Raw genomic sequence first — 22,415 nt, 5'->3', positions numbered from 1 at the left:
AGGTTTTCTGCAGATGGCATCAGGTATCTATGCAGACTACTGGGTCCCAGGATTAAGCACCGCACTGCACGGAGCCATGCACTGAGTGTGGAGCAAATGGTTTGTGTGGCCTTGCGCTTTTTTGCTAGTGGAGCCTTCCTGTACTCAGTGGGGGATGCAGAACAGCTGAACAAGGCCACAATTTGCCGCACAATAAGGAGTGTGTGTCTGGCTATCAAAGCATTAGCAGATGTCTTCATCTCCTTCCCTGGCCACAGAAGACTCTGTGACATCAAAGAGGAGTTCTATAGGATTGCAGGTAAGAGGATCTACAAATTACAGGACAACTGTTAACACATAGTAGGATACTCATTACTTTGTGTGACAGGTTTCCCCAATGTCATTGGTGCAGTGGACTGCACACACATAAGGATAAAAGCCCCCTCAGGTGCCCATGAGGCCGATTTTGTGAATAGGAAATCCTTTCACAGCATTAATGTTCAGGTGAACATAACTTTTTGATATTGTCCATTGACGAACACTCTGCATTGCCAGTGATGTGCATTGATTGGTGTAATATTCCTCATCTTATGATTTCAGATGGTCTGCAATGCTGACTGTGTGATCAGCAATGTTGTGGCAAAATGGCCTGGCTCAGTCCATGACTCCAGAATCTTTCGGGCCTCTGAAATCTATCAGTGCCTATCACAAGGTAAGCCACACAACCCCTATTTATAACCATCATGGCTGTGTCAAGAATATCACTGTGTTTATGAGGTAGTAATGATGAGATTTTGTGTTGACAGGTGAATTCTCTGGTGTGTTGCTGGGAGACAGGGGGTATGGCTGCCAGCCTTTTCTCCTGACACCTTTCACAGACCCCCAGGAAGCACAGCAGGCCTACAACCATGCCCATGCCAGGACCAGGGCCAGAGTTGAAATGACCTTTGGCCTCCTGAAGGCACGCTTTCACTGCCTTCACAAATTAAGGGTCAGCCCTGTTAGGGCATGTGATATTACTGTGGCTTGTGCTGTCCTCCACAATGTGGCCTGCCTGAGGAAGGAGAGGGCCCCCAGAGTGCCACCAGCCATGGACTGGGACAATCCGGCAATCTTCCCTGATGACGACAGTGGTCGGCTGCTGAGGGACCAATATGTGTTGAATTATTTTAGTTAGTATGTGTGCTTTCAATTTTGGTTAAATATGTCCTGCGGTGGCAGAGGAATTTGGGTTTTTTTGGGTTCGTTTTTTGACGAATTTGGCCTCTTATGATGTTTGTGCGGTATACTGTGTGTAATACAAGGCTGCAGGGAGGCTACTGCATCCATTCATTTGTCTGTTCAGTTGATGTGTATGGATTTGTCCTGCATTTATTTTAGTGTGCAGACATGCAGGGTGTGTTATACACATTCAAAGGTCTGTATATGTATCATTTTGTATAATATGCTTAGATTCTGTGCTTTCCATCTTGTAGAGTCACTGTGACTTCAGTTTTGAAAGGAGCTGATGGTTTACCTGCTTTGTTTTGTCCTTATTCAATAAAGGAACATAATGTTACACATTGTGTTTTTATATTCATATGGAATGTGTATTTGTTTATATGACAGAGTACTAGGGCCACACTGAAGAAAAAGGATAAAGTCATAAATTTATGAGGCTGGTTCTTTCTGCAGAAAAGCTACATATTGTTTTTACAGTTTTGATACTTATGACAATGTGATACTTAATATTCTGGCACATCAGCATGTCTTTGTTTATGAAACCATACTGAAGTACAATTTCACGAAATGCCCCACATCTGTCATTTTAACAACTGTCCTCCTTTAAAACAACTGGTTACAATATTATGACTTGTGTTTTTTTCCCCCTCTGTGGCCCTAATATTCTAGCATTTTATATATAGCCTTATAGTCTATGGGAAACTGTAAATTATCTAATGATAGCAACATCATCTAAAAATCATTTTTTATCCAAAATCATTGAAATTAATGATCACAAACGTTTAAATAACAGTGGGTCTAGTTATATGTGATAACAATGTATAGTGAGCAGTGAAATAACTATTGGTTTCCATTTGTGGTGACTGCTGACTGACATTAGGGATGAGATTAAATAGATCCTGGAATTTAGCCTGGTCTGGAGCAGGCTAGCTCCACAGAATAAATCTCCATGGTAATTTATACCATAACATATCCTCCTGCCCCCTATCCATCTTTAGTGCAACCGGATTACGGATCAATTGAGCCAGGATCACCAAGATATCCTGGCTTAATCCCTTATCCTAGTTTTGTGCAACAGGCCCCTGGTCAATACAATGGATAATCTGTGACCTCAGTCATTGCTTTGAAATGCAACCTCCCAAAACGCAAATGTATTGAGCCCTGCATGTGACATTAACTGCGATTTTATTTTAAACAAGCTCACAAATTATATAAATTGTGCTCATGATTTATAAAACGAGCTCACTAAAACGGGCAAGAATTGATATAAAACATGCTCATGATTTATGAAACAAGCCCACAAATTGTAAAACGTCCCCTAAAGTCTGTGGAGACAATATCAACCACCACCACCCATTCAGACCCCTTGACTTTTTCCACAATTTATTACAATAGAGCCTTATTCTAAAATTGATTAATTGATTAATCCTCATCAGTCTACATAAAATATCTCATAATGATAAAGTGAAAGCAGGTTTATAAAACAGATACCAGTTTTCAGACCCTTTGCTATGAGACTTGAAATTGAGCTCAGGTGCATCCTGTTGCCATTGACCATCCTTGAGATGTTTCTACAACTTGATTGGAGTCCACGTGTGGTATATTCAATTGATCGGACATGATTTGCAAAGGCACACACCTGTAAATATAAGGTCCCATAATTGACAGTGCATGTCAGAGCAAAAACCAACCCATGAGATCAAAGGAATTGCCCGTAGAGCTCCGAGACAGGATTTTGTCGAGGCACAGATCTGGGGAAGGGTACCAAAAAATGTCTGCAACATTGAAGGTCCCCAACAACACAGCGGCCTCCATCATTCTTAAATGGAAGAAGTTTCGAACCACCAAGACTCTTCCTAGAACTGTCCACCCGGGAAAACTGAGCAATCGGGGGAGAATTTAAACACATTTAATCCTAGTAAAAATTATGTGTATAAGGTCAGTTGGGATCACCACTTTATTTGAAGAATGTGAAATGTCATAATACTGGAAAGAATAATTTATCATCAAATTTATAATTTTTCATCACATTCCCAGTGGGTCAGAAGTTTACATACACTCAACTAGTATTTGGTGGCATTGCCTTTAAATTGTTTAACTTGTGTCAAACGTTTCGGGTAGCCTTCCACAAGCTTCCCACAATAAGTTGGGTGAATTGTGGCCCATTCCTCCTGACAGAGCTGGTGTAACTGAGTCAGGTTTGTAGGCCTCCTTGCTCACACACGCTTTTTCAGTTCTGCCCACAAATTTTCTAGAGGATTGCGGTCAGGGCTTTCTGATGGCCACTCCAGTACCTTGACTTTGTTGACCTTAAGCCATTTTGCCACAACTTTGAAAGTATGCTTGGGGTCATTGTCCACTTGGAAGACCCATTTATGACCAAGCTTCCTGACAGATGTCTTGAGATGTTGCGTCTATATATCCACATAATTTTCCCCCTCATGATGCCATCTATTTTGTGAAGTGCACCAGTCCCTCCTGCAGCAAAGCACCCCCACAACATGATGCTGACACCCCGTACTTCACGGTTGGGATGGTGTTCTTTGGCTTGCAAGCCTCCCCCTTTTCCCTCCAAACATAACGATGGTCATTATGGCCAAACATTTCTATTTTTGTTTCATCAGACAAGAGGATATTTCTCCAAAAGTACAATATTTGTCCTCGTGTACAGTTGCAAACCGTAGTCTGGCTTTTTTATGGCAGTTTTGGAGCGGTGGCATCTTCCTTTCTGAGTGGCCTTTCAGGTTATGTCGACATAGGACTCGTTTTAATGTGGACATAGATACTTTTTTACCTGTTTCCTCCAGCATCTTCACAAGGTCCTTTGCTGTTGTTCTGGGATTGATTTGCACTTTTCACACGGCTGCGTGGTCCCATGGTGTTTATACCTGCGTACTATTGTTTGTACAGATGAGCGTGGTACCTTCGGGCATTTGGATGAACCAGGGATGAACCAGACTTGTGGAGGTCTACAATTTCTTTCTGAGGTCTTGGCTGATTTCTTTAGATTTTCCCATGATGTCAAGCAAAGAGGCACTGAGTTTGAAGGTCGGCCTTGAAATACATCCACAGGTATACCTCCAGTTGACTCAAATGATGAAATTTTGCCTATCAGAAGCTTCTAAAGCCATGACATAATTTTCTGGAATTTTCCAAGCTGTTTAAAGACACAGTCAAAGTAGTGTATGTAAACTTCTGACTCACTGGAATTGTGATACTGTGAATGATAAGTGAAATAATCTGTCTGTAAACAATTGTTGGAAAAATTACTTGTGTCTTGCACAAAGTAGATGTCCTATCCAACTTACCAAAACTATAGTTTGTTAACAAGAAATTTGTGGAGTGGTTGAAAAATGAGTTTTAATGACTCCAACCTAGGTGTAAGTAAACTTCAGACTTCAACTGTATGTAAATAAGCTATTTCTGTTTCTTACTTTTAACACATTTGCATACATTTCTAAAAACCTGTTTTCACTTTGCCATTATGAGGTATTGAGTGTAGAATGATGAGGGAAAACATTTATTTAATCCATTTTAGAATAAGACTGTAACGTAACAAAGTGTGTAAAAAGACAAGGGGTCTGAATACTTTACGAATGCACTATATACACACAGTGTCTCATGCGGATGACATTATAGTGTATAAAGTTACATTTCAGATGTATGAACGTTCTCACTGCTCACTCGTTATCCTCATGGACGATTTCACCCTGCATGTTAATAAGTGCTGCTCAGATTCTAAGGACTTTGTCCATTTTGTGTGTCAGGTTGATGGAAACAGTTTGGGAGAGGATTTTGAACACCTTGAGTATTCTGATAACTCTCACGACATTTATATGCACATTAGCTATCCTTCTGGTGCTTGTGACATCCTCGTCAGACAGCTGGCCTTCTTTCTGAGTGAAGGCTGGTATGGAATCGAGATTGTGTGCTTTCTGAAGAGTGGTTTCAGAGCAGCCGATGACACAAGTGGTGTTGGGGAACTTTTCTTTGAAGCACTGAGTGAATGTATTCTGGATTGTCTCCCTTGGCAGACATGGAATATAGATCCTCATGTGCTTCTACATTGTGTCAATCCAGTAGGAAAGGATTCTGCATTCAGCAAGATCACTCTGGAGTGGATTCAGCTTCAGCTTCATCAAGGTTAATAGGATTTGATCAGTGATATGCATTTTGAAGTTATCTGTGTAGAATTTATGCAGAAATGCTACATGGTCAAAGAAAACTCTAAGAGGAAGGCCAGTATGCAACACTGAGCTGGTGTCATTCTTCAGGATGGTTTGGGTCAACGGCTCTGCACCACCACATTGGTTTGTTTGTGGCAGGTGGGCTTGTTGACTGGTTCTCTTGACACGTAGCTGTCAGCCACTGCTGGAACCTGCATTTGAGTATCAGCATCTTTATGCTGCGGTGGCGTTGGCACACTCAGATCAGACTCTGCATCACCACAGTTGTCTTCATCTGTCAAACAAACATAACAGAGACCACAAGTTGAACAAAATAAAATACACAGACAGCCTAATGGTCATGGATAGGTATATAAAAAAAAACACACAAAAAAAACACTTAAAAGTTGAAAGATTTAGCTAGTTAGGCATTTCATGAGCATCACCAGTGGCATACCAGCAATTGTGGGGATAATCATGGCGTGTGGGAGACATTGTCAGACTGAATTTGTTGAATAGCTGTCACTCCCTGGTCTTAGTATTCTGTGTTCTCTTTATTATTTTGGTTAGGCCAGGGTGTGACATGGGTGATTTATGTGGTGTGTTTTGTCTAGGGGTTTTGTAGTTTATGGGATTGTGTTTAGTTAAGTAGTCTAGGAAAGTCTATGGTTGCCTAGAGTGGTTCTCAATCAGAGGCAGGTGTTTATCGTTGTCTCTGATTGGGAACCATATTTAGGCAGCCATATTCTTTGGGTATTTCGTGGGTAATTGTTCCTGTCTCTGTGTTTTGCACCAGTTAGGACTGTTTTCGGTTGTCCACGGTTCTTGGTTTGTATAAGTATATTGTTCACGTTATCATCTTTATTAAAGATGTTTATAAATAACCACGCTGCGTTTTGGTCCGCCTCTCTTTCACCAGAAGAAAACCGTAACAATAGCTAACAATGTAGGGACTAACTAGCTCGGGTAGTTATCTAGCAACACTGTATCAGATCGCCTGCCCTCGAGCTAGCTATCTAAGTGGGTAAGCTAGACAACAGTTAGCTAGCTACAGTATGTTGGGACTTAGGAGTGGCTACCTACTACTAACATAGTTAAACTAGATAACAGATGGGGTGTCCTGAATCAGGCAGAAGTTACGATAGCTAGCGAGTAGCAGCTAGCTAACAGCTACCTGTATGTGTTGATGAGAAGTTGCTTTCTGGTCTGTACTGGAGCATCATAGCCATTGCCATAGCCATCATAGCCATCATTGGCAACAATGCAAAACGTTATGTTTGGCGTAAAAGCAACACAGCTGAACACACCATCCCCACTGTCAAACATGGTGGTGGCAGCATCATGGTTTGGGCCTGCTTTTCTTCAGCAGGGACAGGGAAAATGGTTAAAATTGATGGGAAGATGGATGGAGCCAAATACAGGACCATTCTGGAAGAAAACCTGCTGGAGTCTGCAAAAGACCTGAGACTGGGACGGAGATTTGTCTTCCAACAAGACAATGATCCAAAACATAAAGCAAAATCTACAATGGAATGGTTCAAAAATAAACATATCCAGGTGTTAGAATGGCCAAGTCAAAGTCCAGACCTGAATCCAATCGAGAATCTGTGGAAAGAACTGAAAACTGCTGTTCACAAATGCTCTCCATCCAACCTCACTGAGCTCGAGCTGTTTTGCAAGGAGGAATGGGAAAAAATGTCAGTCTCTCGATGTGCAAAACTGATAGAGACATACCCTAAGCGACTTACAGCTGTAATCGCAGCAAAAGGTGGCGCTACAAAGTATTAACTTTTAACTGAATAATTTTGCACGCCCAATTTTTCAGTTTTTGATTTGTTAAAAAAGTTTGAAATATCCAATTAATGTCGTTCCACTTCATGATTGTGTCCCACTTGTTGTTGATTCCTCACAAAACATTACAGTTTTATATCTTTATGTTTGAAGCCTGAAATGTGGCAAAAGGTCGCAAAGTTCAAGGGGGCCGAATACTTTCGCAAGGCACTGTACATATGAGACGAGTAATGTAGGGTATGCAAACATTATATTAAGTGGCATTGTTTAAAGTGGCTAGTGATACGTTTTTTACACCAATTTCCATTATTAAAGTGAGCGGGAGTTCAGTCAGTATGTTGGCAGCAGCCACTCAATGTTAGTGGTGGCTGTTTAACAGTTTGATGGCCTGGAGATAGAAGCTGTTTTTCAGTCTCTCGGTCCCTGCTTTGATGCACCTGTACTGACCTCACCTTCTGGATGATAGCGGGGTGAACAGGCAGTGGCTCAGGTGGTTGTTGTCCTTGATGATCTTTATGTCCTTCCTGTGACATCGGGTGGTGTAGGTGTCCTGGAGGGCAGGTAGTTTGCCCCCGGTGATGCGTTGTGCAGACCTCACTACCCTCTGGAGAGCCTTACAGTTGTGGGCGGAGCAGTTGCAGTACCAGGCGGTGATACAGCGGTGATACAAGTTTGTGAGTGCTTTTGGTGACAAGCCAAATTCCTTCAGCCTCCTGAGGTTGAAGAGGCGCTGCTGCGCCTTCTTCACAACCTTGTCTGTGTGGATGGACCAATTCAGTTTGTCCGTGATGTGTACGCCGAGGAACTTAAAACTTACTACCCTCTCCACTTTTGTCCCGTTGATGTGGATAGGGGGGTGCTCCCTCTGCTGTTTCCTGAAGTCCACAATCATCTCCTTTTTGTTGACGTTGAGTGTGAGGTTATTTTCCTGACACCACACCCCGAGGGCCCTCACCTCCTCCCTGTAGGCTGTCTCGTCGTTGTTGGTAATTAAGCCTACCACTGTAGTGTCGTCTGCAAACTTGATGATTGAGTTGGAGGCGTGCATGGCCACGCAGTCATGGGTGAACAGGGAGTACAGGAGAGGGCTCAATGCTTGTGGGGCCCCAGTGTTGAGGATGAGCGGGGTGGAGATGTTTTTACCTACCCTCACCACCTGGGGGCGGCCCGTCAGGAAGTCCAGTACCCAGTTGCACAGGTTGGGGTCGAGACCCAGGGTCTCGAGCTTGATGATGAGTTTGGAGGGTACTATAGTGTTGAATGCTGGGCTATAGTCAATGAACAGCATTCTTACATAGGTATTCCTCTTGTCCAGATGGGATAGGGCAGTGTGCAGTGTGATGGTGATTGCATCATCTGTGGACCTATTGGGGCGGTAAGCAAATTGTGGGTCTAGGGTGACAGGTAAGGTGGAGGTGATATGATCTTTGTCTCTCAAAGCACTTCATGATAACAGAAGTGAGTGCTATGGGACAATAGTCATTTAGTTCAGTTACCTTTGCATTCTTGGGTACAGGAACAATGGTGGCCATCTTGAAGCATGTGGGGACAGCAGACTGTGATAGGGAGAGATTGAATATGTCTGTAAAAACACCAGCCAGCTGGTCTACGCATGCTCTACAGTCCTTGCCTACAGTCCTTGGTAGTGGGCCGCATCAGTGGCTCTGTATTAGCCTCGAAGCTGGCAAAGGTGTTAAGTTTGTCTCGAAGCAAGACGTTGGTATCAGCGTCGTGGCTGGTTTTCCATTTGTAGTCCGTGATTGTCTGTAGACCCTGCCACATGTGTCTCGTGACTGAGCCATTTAATCTATACTGACATTTTGCTTGTTTGATTGCCTTGCGGAGGGAATGAGTACTCTGTTTCTATTCTGCCATATTCCCAGTCGCCTTGCCATGGTTAAATGCAGTGGTACACGCATTCAGTTTTGTGCGAATGCTGCCATCTATCCACGGTTTCTGGTCAGGGTTGGTTTTAATAGTCACAGTGGCTACAACATCTCCTATACACTTCTTTATAAACTCACTCATCAAATCAGCGTATATGTCGATATTATTCTCTGAGGCTACCCAGAACCTATCCCAGTCTACGTGATCAAAACAATCTTGAAGCGTGGATTCCGATTGGTCAGACCAGCATTGAATAGTCCTTAACACAGGTACTTCCTGTTTGAGTTTCTGCCTATAAGAAGGGAGGAGCAAAATGGAGTCTTGGTCAGATTTGCCGAAAGGAGGGCGGGGAAGGGCCTTGTAAGCATCGCGGAATTTAGAGTAACAATGGTCCCGTGTTTTTCCAGCGCGAGTGCTACAGTCGATATGCTGATAGAATTTAGGTAGTCTTTTTCTCAAATTTGCTTTATTAAAATCCCCAGCTACAATAAATGAAGATATATGGTTTCCAGTCTGCATAAAGTCCTGTGAAGTTCCTTGTGGGTCGTCGTGGTATCGGCTTGAGGGGGGGAAATACACGGCTGTCACAATAACTGAAGATAATTCTCTTGGGAGATAATACAGTCGGCATTTGACTGTGTGGAATTCTAGTTCTGGTGAAGAAAAGGACTTGAATTCCTGTATATTGTTACAATTACACCATGAGTTGTTAATCATGAAACATACACCCGAGAAACAGAGTATGTTACAATCCCTGATGTCTCTCTTGAAAGCAACCCTTGCATACAGTTGATCAGGCTGTTGATTGTGGCCTGTGGAATGTTGTCCCACTACTCTTCAATGGCTGTGCGAAGTTGATGGACATTGGCGGATACTGGAACACTCTGTCGTACATGTCAATCCAGAGCATCCTAAACATGCTCAATGGTTGACATGTCTGGTGAGTATGCAGGCCATGAAAGAATTGGTACATTTCCAACTTCCAGGAATTTTGTACAGATCCTTGCAACATGGGGCTGTGCATTATCATGCTGAAATATTAGGGGATGGAGGCGAATAAATGGCATAACAATGGGCCTCAGGATGTCGTCACAGTATCTATATGCATTCAAATTGTCATTGATAAAATGCAAGTGTGTTTGTTTTCCGTAGCTTATGCCAGATCATACCATAACCCCACCGACACTATGGGGCACTCTTTTTCACCCTGGTGAGGAAGACGAGCGTGCAGATGAGTTTCCCTGAGACGGTTTCTGACCGTTTGTGCAGAAATGAATTGTTTGTGCAAACCCACAGTTTCATCAGCTGTCCGGGTGGCTGATCCCACATGTGAAGAAGCCGCATGTGGAGGTCCTGGGCTTGCGTGTTTACACGTGTTGTGCGGTTTCAATTGGACATACTGCCAAATTCTCTAAAATGACTCGAGGCGGTTGAGAAATTAACATTACATTCTCTGGCAACAGCTCTGATGGATTACAACATAGCTATCTTCATCACTGTGATGCTGGCCAGGAAACTGGAGTACTACACTTTCTGTCTCTCTCTATCACTTCAAAAAAAGCTATTAAATTATTGCCAGATAATTACATTATGGACTAGTCATTAATGGGGCTAAGATTGTCCACTCCTGGTTTAAGTGTGTCCTGTCGTCTTTTTAACTGGCAGTATTCTTTTATCACATTCCTCTCTCTCCACTCCCTTTCTCTCTCTCAACCCCATCTCTTGTTCCCAGGGGGAGTAGTCGTGTTGTTGCTAATGAGAAAGGCCTTGCAAAGACCATCCAGACTCATCTCATTCCTCAACCTGTTGTTCCCACTGGTAGTACTCCTGTCCACCCTCCCCTCCTGGCAGAGGGAGATTCATGTCTGGGCCCTAGTCAGTTGTACAACTGAATGCATTCAACTGAAATGTGTCTTCCACATTGAACCCAACCCCTCTGAATCAGAGAGGTGTGGGGAGGCTGCCTTAATCCACATCCACGTCATCAGCGCCCGGGAAACAGGTTAACTCAGTGGCAGAACGACAGATTTTTACCTTGTTAGCTCAGGGATTTGATCCAGCAACCTTTCGGGTTACTGGCCCAACGCTCCTACCCACCAGGCTACCTGCCGCCCCATTAACATGCTGTATGTGGGAGACAGCAGCAAGGGGCATGGTACGACCAGGATACAATGACACCACCTATTTGTTCGCAACATTTAATTCCCTTTAGTAAAAAAATTATAATTCAGCATTAAAATGTATTGTTGCTATGGATTTATAAACTGAAGGGTGCCTAATGGCGTGCAAATGTTTGTGTTAGTGCACACGTGCGTGCGTGTGTGTGTCCATTCTCTATGATTCAGTTTATTTTGAGAGAAAACACACTCCACCAGTGATCTAGTTTGTTATGATGTCAGAGCAGAAGTGTGATGATGACACTGAATGAAGTGATGAAAACATGAGTATGATGTCTCTGGCAGCCCCTGAAGTACTGGCTCAGAAACCATACAGCAAGGCAGTGAACTGCTAGTCCATCGGAGTCATCAAGATGTTGAGGCCGCTGGATGACTATAGGGTTACCACCACAGGGTCCTGTAGATATTAATGTACTGTGGGTGTCTGTCTGTACTACATGGATGGAACTTCCTAGATGGAAACAGAGGTAATGGGGTTAAGGTGTGTGAGGGTGTGTGTGTGTGTGTGGTGTGATGTGATGAGGGGCGAGAGGGGCTGGGCCACGAGGAATGTGTGTTAAAGTGTGTGTGTGATAGAGAGAGTGTGCAAAAGAGCATGTTGTGGCAAGAACAGAACAGTGGAAGAAATCTCTCCTCCTCTGTGCCACCCCTTCTTGTGCCTCTGGAAATATTTCAGACAAGGTAAATCACCTTCACTCCCTGTCAGTTACATCACTGATTTATTTGACTAACCTAACTGGTATTATGATAAAGAGAAGATGGGAGAGAAGATTAAAATGACAGGAAGAAAGCAGATATGACCGTCTAAAGGTAGTTGCAGACTGACAGTTAACTTCACTTTTCTCAAAGGGGGGTTGGATCAAATGGAATGAGCCTTGTGTAAATAAGCAAAGTGTGTGCGCATGTGTGTGTGTTTGGGGAGGGGATGTTAAGCATGCTTGTTGTAGTACAGTACTGTACCCTGTCCGCGTGTGTGTGTGTGTGTGTCTATATCTGTGTGTCATCCCCAGTCATCCATTCCTCACCTGTTCCTTGGTCCGTTGCTGAGCCTGCCTCCTACCAGTGTCTGTAGGGAGGGCAGAGCAGAGTGGCTCAGCTGCTATCTAACTCGGCCATCTCCGGCCCCCAGGCATGGCCTGCCACTTGCATCATCTCAACACCCACAGCCACTCCTCCACTGCAGACTCCTCCTGCCTCTGCCTCTCTGCATAGCACAGTACCTAGAGCCCACAACCACCACCTCACAGCCCAGCCCAACACAGCCAGGCCACTGGGGAAATAAACATGTAGACAACATTGTCAATACAACAGACCACTACAGAGATGGACAGAGAAGATGTCAATAAAGTAATGTTCATAAGGCACAACACGGAAGAAACTGCAATGAAACGGGGAGGTAGAATACTTTCTGAACTTGTGCAATATCAAATTCTTGTTTTTGTTTATATCATAGCAACACATTGTTTATGGTGTGTGCTCTAATGAGCACAACCTAGCTCCAATAAAGAACATGTTCAAATCAATAGTGGACAGCATCAACAGGGTTGAATTCAGGTGTGCAACAATGTACACGTTGAGTGTTTGTGTGTTTTTGGGTGAATGAATGAATCGACAATGGATGAGAATCCTAGGCTGGATGCCTGGCTGGACATAATGTAAAGTTTGCGGGAACAGTACATGCACAAAGCCTCTCGATTAAGTGGACACAACGCAAATGAGTTAGTGAGAGCCACACAATGGACACAACCACAAAACAAAGCGAGGTAGCTAACTAGTATGCCCAGGCCTATACTTTAGGGAGGGTGTTCAATTTATTTAACAGTAGAAGGGGAGGGTCATGTGAAAATACGTTTAACATTGGGGAGGGCGGGGGCATTTATTTTCATAACATCTTGAGTTACCCCTCCAAAAATAGCACATGGCTAGCATCACATTTTCTACCAATTTATCTAGGCTAGCTAACTAGGTTGCCAGCCCTTAGCTAATCTAGCTAACATTAGCTAATGTTGGTGATTATGTCAATCTGAAATGAAAACCTTAACTGCTTTCGGAAATTTAGTCTTTCAATCGATAACATTAGATGGAAAGTTCAATGTAATAGCCTACACATTCTTACCTTGGAAAGCAGAACTTGCATGTCTGCTACATTATTGTTACCTCCAGTGCTCCATCCTTGAGATGTCGAGGATGACGAGTATGAGCGTCTCCTCTCTAAAAACCAGAAAGCTCTAATTAAAACTTCCATTAGAGCTCTGCAAGCATTATAATGTCAAAATACGTTCTTCACTCACCAAATATGGGTTTTTCTCTGAGCTACTATCTTCATTTAATCCCATTATGGCTGGTATGTACTTCCAAAAAAGGTCTAATAAAACATATACATGCAAATGAAAAAATACCTATCCAATGTATTGACCTGTTGTAGACTGACGATTAAGAGAACCTATTAAATTACTCTAAGTTCCAGAATGGGATGAAAACAGCTGCTAAATTGGTCAGGGAGGAATTGAAACCAGTCTATTTGAAATGAATGGTTTAGAGAAGTTGTCAGTACATCCAACCGGCCTCACAACCGCAGACCACTTGTAGCCATGCCAGCCCAGGACCTCCACATCAGGCTTCTTTACCTGCGGGATCGTCAGAGAGGGGGGAGGGGGGGGGGGGTATTTCTGAGGAGTATTTCTGTCTGTAATAAAGCCCTTTTGTGGGGAAACTCATTCTGATTGGCTGGACCTGGCTCCCCAGTGGGTGGACATGGCTCCCAAGAGGGTGGGCCTATGCCCTCACAAGACCACCCATGGCTGCAAGTGATACGTGTTTCTTCAGGTGGGGGCCATCGCTTTGGAGGTTCGAACCAATGAAGTTCGTACCATTGTCCGAAAGAAGCTTGAAAGTCTTGCCTCCACGTGCAATGAAGCGTCTTAGAGACATCAGGAAGGCATCGGCATCCAGGCTCTATATGAGGTCCAGGTGGATGCAGTGGCTGGTCATGCATTTGTAGACCATGCCCCATCTCTTTTTGTTTGCGACGCCTGATTTTTATGTTGAATAGTTTGAAATAATCCACTCCAGTAGAGTAGAAGGATGGCTTGTACAGTCGCAGATGAGCAGGAGGTAGGACTGACATCTTAGGAACTTCAGGTTTGGTTCGCCATCTTTGGCATTGCAAACAGGTGTGCTGAAACTTCCAGATGGCCTCCATTCCATGGCAGAATTCAGTATCTATGACACAGTTCTGCCAGAACCCTCTATGGGTCAGGATAGAGGAGAGTCTCATCGAAATCTTGAATGAGTAGCTTGGTCAGTGGATGATGCGGATCCAAGACGATGGGGTGCATAGCATCCATCTCCAGATGCTCTGCGCAGTCTACCGCCAACTGTAAGGAATCCTGAATCCTTATCGTACTCAGGAGACAAGGGACCCAGACGACTGTTAGAAGGTATAGACCGTTTTGACATGACGGCTTCAGGAGGAGGTTCTGTGATGGAAATGTTCTTGTGTATATAATCGTATGTTTAGCACAATGCTGATTTTGTAATAACCTGTCATGCTTGGTTCATGCGAGTGATGGGTTGACTAAATGAGTAAATCACACTATCACTCATAAGCAATTTGGCAGTATGCCCAAAATATTATCTTAGGACTAGGGAAGTGGCCATGTTAATAAAGATTGCTTCATTTACTTTGACTTTGAGTCCTTAGTGGTTAATTTCCACGACAGTTTTCTGCGGCTATGTAGTCTGCTGCTTTGCTGGGTGAACTGGAGAGTGTACCGGCCACCCATGTAGGGATTTAGTTGTTGCCTTCATAAGGTCTTTCCATGTATCAAACGTGCTGATATCTGATATCTGAGAACTGGAACTGAAAGACATGTCAGCAGAAGGCTGATTTATTCAGTTCGCTATCATCAGGCTCCGGGTCAGCAGAAGGCTGATTTATTCAGATCGCTATCATCAGGCTCCGGATCAGCAGAAGGCTGATTTATTCAGTTCGCTATCATCAGGCTCCGGGTCAGCAGAAGGCATTGAAGGCCACTGATTTTCTGATTGTTGGAGGAACTCAGGGCCTTGGTGCCATTAATGCGCTTGGGCCAGCTCTTCCAAGGTCTTGCCCCGAATGATGCCATCCACCGGGTTGTTCTGGGTATCCACATACCTCCATTTGGCTACATCCATTAGGTTCTACATTTTTGCAACACAAGTTCCAACGAATACCTTGTATCTACAAGATTCTGACTTGAGCCAATAAATGACTGTAGTGTAATCGGACCAGAGGATGACTTGTCCAATGGGCAGAGTGAGTTCTGCTTGGAAGACACTGGCCAGCTGAACCCCAGTGAGTGCAGCACTCAGCTCCAAGCGTGGCATCGACAACTGCTTCTTTGGCACAACGCAAGACCTGGCCAGAATGAAGGAAATGTGTACCTGCATCTGGCCACCTACAGTCTGCATGTAGGGAACAGAGCCATATGCTCTCTCTGACGCATCACAGAATATGTGGAAGGCTCTGGTCGACTTTGGGTTGTCAGCATATGGTTTTGCGTAAGTTCTGGGGAGTTCCATTTGGACAAGGTCAGGAATATCTTGTTACCAGACAAGCCATCTGTCTAGCAGGCTTTGAGCTGAATGGGGTCATCCCAACCTATCCCTTCTTTCCACAGGTCCTGGATGAGTACTGTGTGGTGCTTGTATCCCAAGGAGTCTCTGAGGCAGTTCCAACATAGCCCCAGGGTTCCTGGAAATCCGTGCTACTTTGGGAAAGCCATAGTTCGCTTCTTTTCGATCTGGCCTCGGGCGGAAGGGGCTCGATGGCAGCTGGTACATTGCTTGCCCACTAGCGAATCGCTAAGCCTCCAGTCTGTAGCAACTGGCACAGTCCGTTAACGAGGTCTCTTGCTTCATCGGCAGAGGGGATGCTTTGAAGGCAGTTGTCTACGTAGAATGACACCTCAACTGACTTCACAAGGTCTTGGTTGTCTCCTACATTGTCCTGAACATGTCGCTGCAGTGCATAGATGGCGCAACAGGGACTACAAGTCGTGCCAAATGGCAAGACCTGCCACTCATAGATACTCGGTTCTATACATGTTCCGCCAGATGAAGCGTAGCATCAATTTGTCAGCTGGTAAGACACACTGTACACACTGGCTGTATGGGTATCAGGGGGTGAGGCATATCTGAACCAATCAGCAGCAGAGGTTGAGCTTGGGCCACTCGTGGCAAAGGCAGCTTAATGAGGTGGTTGTATCATCTTTGGTGAGCTGCTACTGGGCAGGAGTGTTTGGAAAGGCCTAGGTTGCCTGTGGTGAATGCCGGACGTATCCCATACTTCTTGAAAGGTTTGAGCAGGGGGGACACATCAACGATAACTGAGGCATCAACTACAACTGAGGCACCGACAATGTCTTGTCGAACTGTCCTGAGGGTGAGGGTCTCAGGCTCAGAAGTGAGGTTTAGTTGTTGAAAAGCCTGTGGAAGGATGATGCTACGCTCCGAGCCATCGTAAAGCACAGTGTATGTTTCCAGGTCTCGGTCTCTTGTAAGTAAGACTTTCACGACCTTAAGCATTACTTTTGCCAATCGGTTGGGTCTGTCCAGGTACACCAGGCTTAGGCATGCCCTATCTCAATCCAGCATCAGCATATCCTTCCCCGGGACAGATGGCACCATACCCGGAGCCTGCTCCACCACCTGGCATGGATCAGCTGATTGCCTAATTACTCTGCATTCCGAAGCCATTGTTGCCCTACCTTGAGAGCGGTAGAAAATGTGACTTTGCCCTCAAGATGACCCTAAATGACCTGATGGGCAGTCACAGACACCTAAATGAGCAGTATGTATCAAGTGCTCGTGGCCTATCTGAAACTACAGAGTGCAGTCAAGCTCGCTAAGGCCTATGTGCACGACTCAAGACCTTCCACTGCTGCCTTACAAGCCATGCAGAACAAGTAAGTTCAGCTCTTCCAACTCATCCAGTGTGAGCTAGCCACCATCCTAAACTCCCCAGATGTCAGGTTCTGAGAAGCCTTCTACACCTTGCCCTGTCTATCCACTCACTGGTAGACATGCTTAGGACACTTGAGGGGCAAAACGGCTATGAGCTCAGATGTGGTTCCCACGTTGACCGGCTCTTGACCAAGATGCCACAAAGCTACCGGGATGAATTCATTGAGTACTGCTTCGATCACAGCATCAACTGGACTGGCACAGACCAGACGTACACCCTACATGACTTGGCAGCCTGGTTGCAGAAGTAGTCCTGGGCTAAGCGCATATCAAGCAGAGCTGGAGCAGGGTGCGGAACCACGGGAGCTGATAAGTGCCATGGATAGGCAGGGAGAAGACGATGTAAGTCTTCATTGTCTCTGCCTCTTTCTCCTAGGTTGGCGTGTTGTGGTTTTGTCATTGGGACAAAGCTGCCATGTGATTCATCAGATGGTGCTGGTGAGAGGCTCCTCTGCTCTTACTGAATTATCTGGGTTCTGGCTGCATCAACACTATCCTTTTATTTAAGAAAGGATGTCACGAGCTTGGCTAGCTCTAGCTCATTAGCTATCTTCTGTAAATGCTGCTGCCTGTTCAGTTGTGTAGCTATTGCTTCTCGGTCCTGGAGAGCTTTCTCCTGTCGACGCTGCGCTTCTTCCTGTTGTCGCTGAGCTTCTCTGGCTTCGCTGCTATGTGTTGACACTCTGTTGACATTGTGATCTTGCTCTAGCTGACGGTGTAGGTTATTAAATTCCATGAGCTTCATTCTTTCGTCTAACATAACTGTTTGAATGTCGGATAGGTCTGGGATGCGACTCACAGATGAGTGGGCACTATACTGTATCTGGAGCTGGTAACACTCCTCTCTGAACGGATGTCTGCCTGACTACTCCTTTGTCCTAATGAGGGGGGTGCCTGGTTGGCTACTTTGAATCATCTCAAATATAAAACATATTTTCATTTGTTTAACACTTTTTTGGTTCCTACATGATTACATGTGTTACTTCATAGTCTTCACTATTATTCTACAATGTAGAAAATAGTCAAAATGAAGAAAAACCCTTGAATTAGTAGGTGTATCGAAACCTTTGTATGTTACAGCATTTTAGTTTCATTATGTTGAAATGGAACCAAATGGTCTGTTTTTGTCTTCAGTCCTTTAAATAGGATAGATGGGCGATATGGGCTATGGTAAAAGTCGAATGTGATAGTCTGCCTATAACCAGCCTGAGTAGGCCTTTATCTTAAATCCTATTCTATTCAGACTTTAATCAAATTGGAAATGAGCTATTATCAACCCCCCCCCCAACAATGTGTACATAGTATGCAGTTTAAGTATTAGCACGTGTGTATGGGTATTCGGACACAAGCCAGTGTCATTAGGGATCACAGAAGCACCTTTTTGTGAGGCAGTCTCCCTAGCCTAGATTAGGGATGCAGAATAGTACAATTGATCTCTGAGAGTTGCCCATGGCTGCCCACCACTATTGGACCCCAAATAATGGTTTGCCCTAGAAATAGGCAAGGACCTGAATGCTGCTATTTCCACATGCTTTTAGCTTGTTTTGGAACAGCTGAGCAGTTTTTCAGAACAGTTGCTGCAGTAGGGGTATTCAGACATTGTTGACAAAGCAATGAAACATTAAGCTGATTTTGCCAGACATAATTGCAATTATCTTTTGCTATTATGGTCTTGAGGGTAACAATGCTGCTCACTGTGCAAGTGGTTGTGATGCTCTGGACTATCTCTATGTTGCCACGCATTGGTTCTAGCTATGAGCTCCAGGATACCATCCATTCTTTGAAAAATGAGAATGTCCATCTTCACCACCGTCTGGAGAATCTCACCCGCACTCTCCGCAAACTGAAGCATCTGCTCTTGGATCACTCACGAGGTGAGCACTTATGGATTCAAGTTTGCTAAGTTTATATTCATATAATTGTACAGTAGGTGTGTTCCCACATTTATTGCTTACTTATCTGTCATAATATAAGCATAAATTCCAATTAAATTCCATACAGACATGGGAGGACAGCATGACAACTCACTGCATGCCTTGAATGAATGGACACAACATGGTAGTATTATATTTACAGGATACAAAAAGTATCACATTTCTATGATGCAATTAACCACTGACAATACTACATCTGTACCAATCTCCTCAATCGCCCTGGTTTTCCAGGTATCGGTCCTGAGAAACATCACCTGCTGGAACAGGCTTTCTGCTGGCCTGATCTCCAAGGAGCTGCCAATTCTATCTTCACTGTACCTGCCCTCTTCCTCCTTACTCCAATCATTGTCTGGTTGAGCCATCTGCTTTTCTGACTTCTGAGAACTTGAGAAAACAGAAATCACTATTGTTAGCCTGGTCCCAGATCTGTTTGTGCTTTCTTGCCAACTCCTATTGTTATGGTGAGTGAATGAGGACCCAAAAGCGAACTAACTTAAACAGAGCTTCTTTAATAACCAAACATAGGTAGGCTCAGATAGACCGGCAGATTCCGACAGGACAGGACAAGGTTACAGCAAACATGACGATAGTCTGGCTCAGGCATGAAACACAAACAAGAATCCGACAAGGACAGGAACAGAAACAGAGAGAGATATAGGGACCTAATCAGAGGGAAAAAGGGAACAGGTGGGAAACGGGGTGAATGGGTAGTTAGAGGAGACAAGGAACAGCTGGGAGAAAGCGGGGGAGAAAAGGTAACCTAACAACGACCAGCAGAGGGAGACAGGGTGAAGGGAAAGGACAGAGACAAGACACAACATGACAGTACCCCCCCACTCACCGAGCGCCTCCTGGCGCACTCGAGGAGGAAACCTGGCGGCAACGGAGGAAATCCTCGATCAGCGCACGGTCCAGCACGTCCCGAGAGGGAACCCAACTCCTCTCCTCAGGACCGTACCCCTCCCAATCGACAAGGTACTGGTGACCACGGCCCCGAGGACGCATGTCCAAAATCCTGCGGACCCTGTAGATGGGTGCGCCCTCGACAAGGATGGGGGGGGGGGGGGGAAGACGAGCGGGGGCGCGAAGAACGGGCTTAATACAGGAGACATGGAAGACCGGGTGGACGCGACGAAGGTATCGCGGAAGAAGAAGTCGAACTGCGACAGGATTAATGACCCGAGAAATACGGAACGGACCAATGAACCGCGGGGTCAACTTGCGAGAAGCCGTCTTAAGGGGAAGGTTCTGAGTGGAGAGCCAAACTCTCTGACCGCGACAATATCTAGGACTCTTAGTTCTACGCTTATTAGCAGCCCTCACAGTCTGCGCCCTATAACGGCAAAGTGCAGACCTGACCCTCTTCCAGGTGCGCTCGCAACGTTGGACAAAAGCCTGAGCGGAGGGGACGCTGGACTCGGCGAACTGAGATGAGAACAGCGGAGGCTGGTACCCGAGGCTACTCTGAAAAGGAGATAGCCCGGTCGCAGACGAAGGAAGCGAGTTGTGGGCGTATTCTGCCCAGGGGAGCTGTTCTGACCAAGACGCAGGGTTGCGAAAAGAAAGACTGCGTAAGATGCGACCAATAGTCTGATTGGCCCGTTCTGCTTGACCGTTAGACTGGGGGTGAAAGCCGGAAGAGAGACTGACGGAAGCCCCAATCAAACGGCAAAACTCCCTCCAAAATTGAGACGTGAATTGCGGACCTCTGTCCGAAACGACGTCTGACGGAAGGCCATGAATTCTGAAAACATTCTCGATGATGATTTGTGCCGTCTCTTTAGCAGAAGGAAGCTTAGCAAGGGGAATGAAATGAGCCGCCTTAGAGAACCTATCGACAACCGTAAGAATAACAGTCTTCCCCGCTGACGAAGGCAGTCCGGTGACAAAATCTAAGGCGATGTGAGACCACGGTCGAGAGGGAATAGGAAGCGGCCTGAGACGGCCGGCAGGAGGAGAGTTACCGGACTTAGTCTGCGCGCAGACCGAACAAGCAGCCACGAAACGACGCGTGTCATGCTCCCGGGTGGGCCACCAAAAACGCTGGCGAATGGAAGCAAGCGTACCCCGAACGCCAGGGTGGCCGGCTAACTTGGCAGAGTGAGCCCACTGAAGAACGGCCAGACGAGTAGGAACGGGAACGAAAAGAAGGTTCCTAGGACAAGCGCGCGGCGACGGAGTGTGAGTGAGCGCTTGTTTTACCTGCCTCTCAATTCCCCAGACAGTCAACCCGACAACACGCCCCTCAGGGAGAATCCCCTCGGGGTCAGTGGAGGCTACTGAAGAACTGAAGAGACGAGACAAAGCATCAGGCTTGGTGTTCTTAGAGCCCGGACGATAAGAAATCACGAACTCGAAACGAGCGAAAAACAGCGCCCAACGCGCCTGACGCGCATTAAGTCGTTTGGCAGAACGGATGTACTCAAGGTTCCTATGGTCAGTCCAAACGACAAAAGGAACGGTCGCCCCCTCCAACCACTGTCGCCATTCGCCTAGGGCTAACCGGATGGCGAGCAGTTCGCGGTTACCCACATCATAGTTACGTTCCGACGGCGACAGGCGATGAGAAAAATACGCGCATGGGTGGACCTTGTCGTCAGAGAGGGAGCGCTGAGAAAGAATGGCTCCCACGCCCACCTCTGACGCGTCAACCTCGACAACGAACTGTCTAGAGACGTCAGGTGTAACAAGGATAGGAGCGGATGTAAAACGATTCTTGAGGAGATCAAAAGCTCCCTGGGCGGAAACGGACCACTTAAAGCACGTCTTGACAGAAGTAAGGGCTGTGAGAGGAGCGGCCACCTGACCGAAATTACGGATGAAACGACGATAGAAGTTCGCGAAGCCGAGAAAGCGCTGCAGCTCGACGCGTGACTTAGGGACGGGCCAATCAATGACAGCTTGGACTTTAGCGGGATCCATCTTAATGCCTTCAGCGGAAATAACAGAACCGAGAAATGTGACGGAGGAGGCATGAAAAGTGCACTTCTCAGCCTTCACAAAAAGACAATTCTCTAAAAGGCGCTGGAGGACACGTCGAACGTGCTGAACATGAATCTGGAGTGACGGTGAAAAAATCAGGATATCGTCAAGGTAAACGAAAACAAAGATGTTCAGCATGTCTCTCAGGACATCATTGACTAATGCCTGAAAGACAGCTGGAGCGTTAGCGAGGCCGAAAGGAAGAACCCGGTATTCAAAGTGCCCTAACGGAGTGTTAAACGCCGTCTTCCACTCGTCCCCCTCCCTGATGC

This window comes from Oncorhynchus mykiss, chromosome 6, assembly GCF_057628025.1.
Source record: "Oncorhynchus mykiss isolate SJ-2025 chromosome 6, ASM5762802v1, whole genome shotgun sequence".
Taxonomy (NCBI): domain Eukaryota; kingdom Metazoa; phylum Chordata; class Actinopteri; order Salmoniformes; family Salmonidae; genus Oncorhynchus; species Oncorhynchus mykiss.
The sequence above is the reverse complement of the archived record's forward strand: the minus strand, read 5'-3'. Positions refer to the sequence as shown.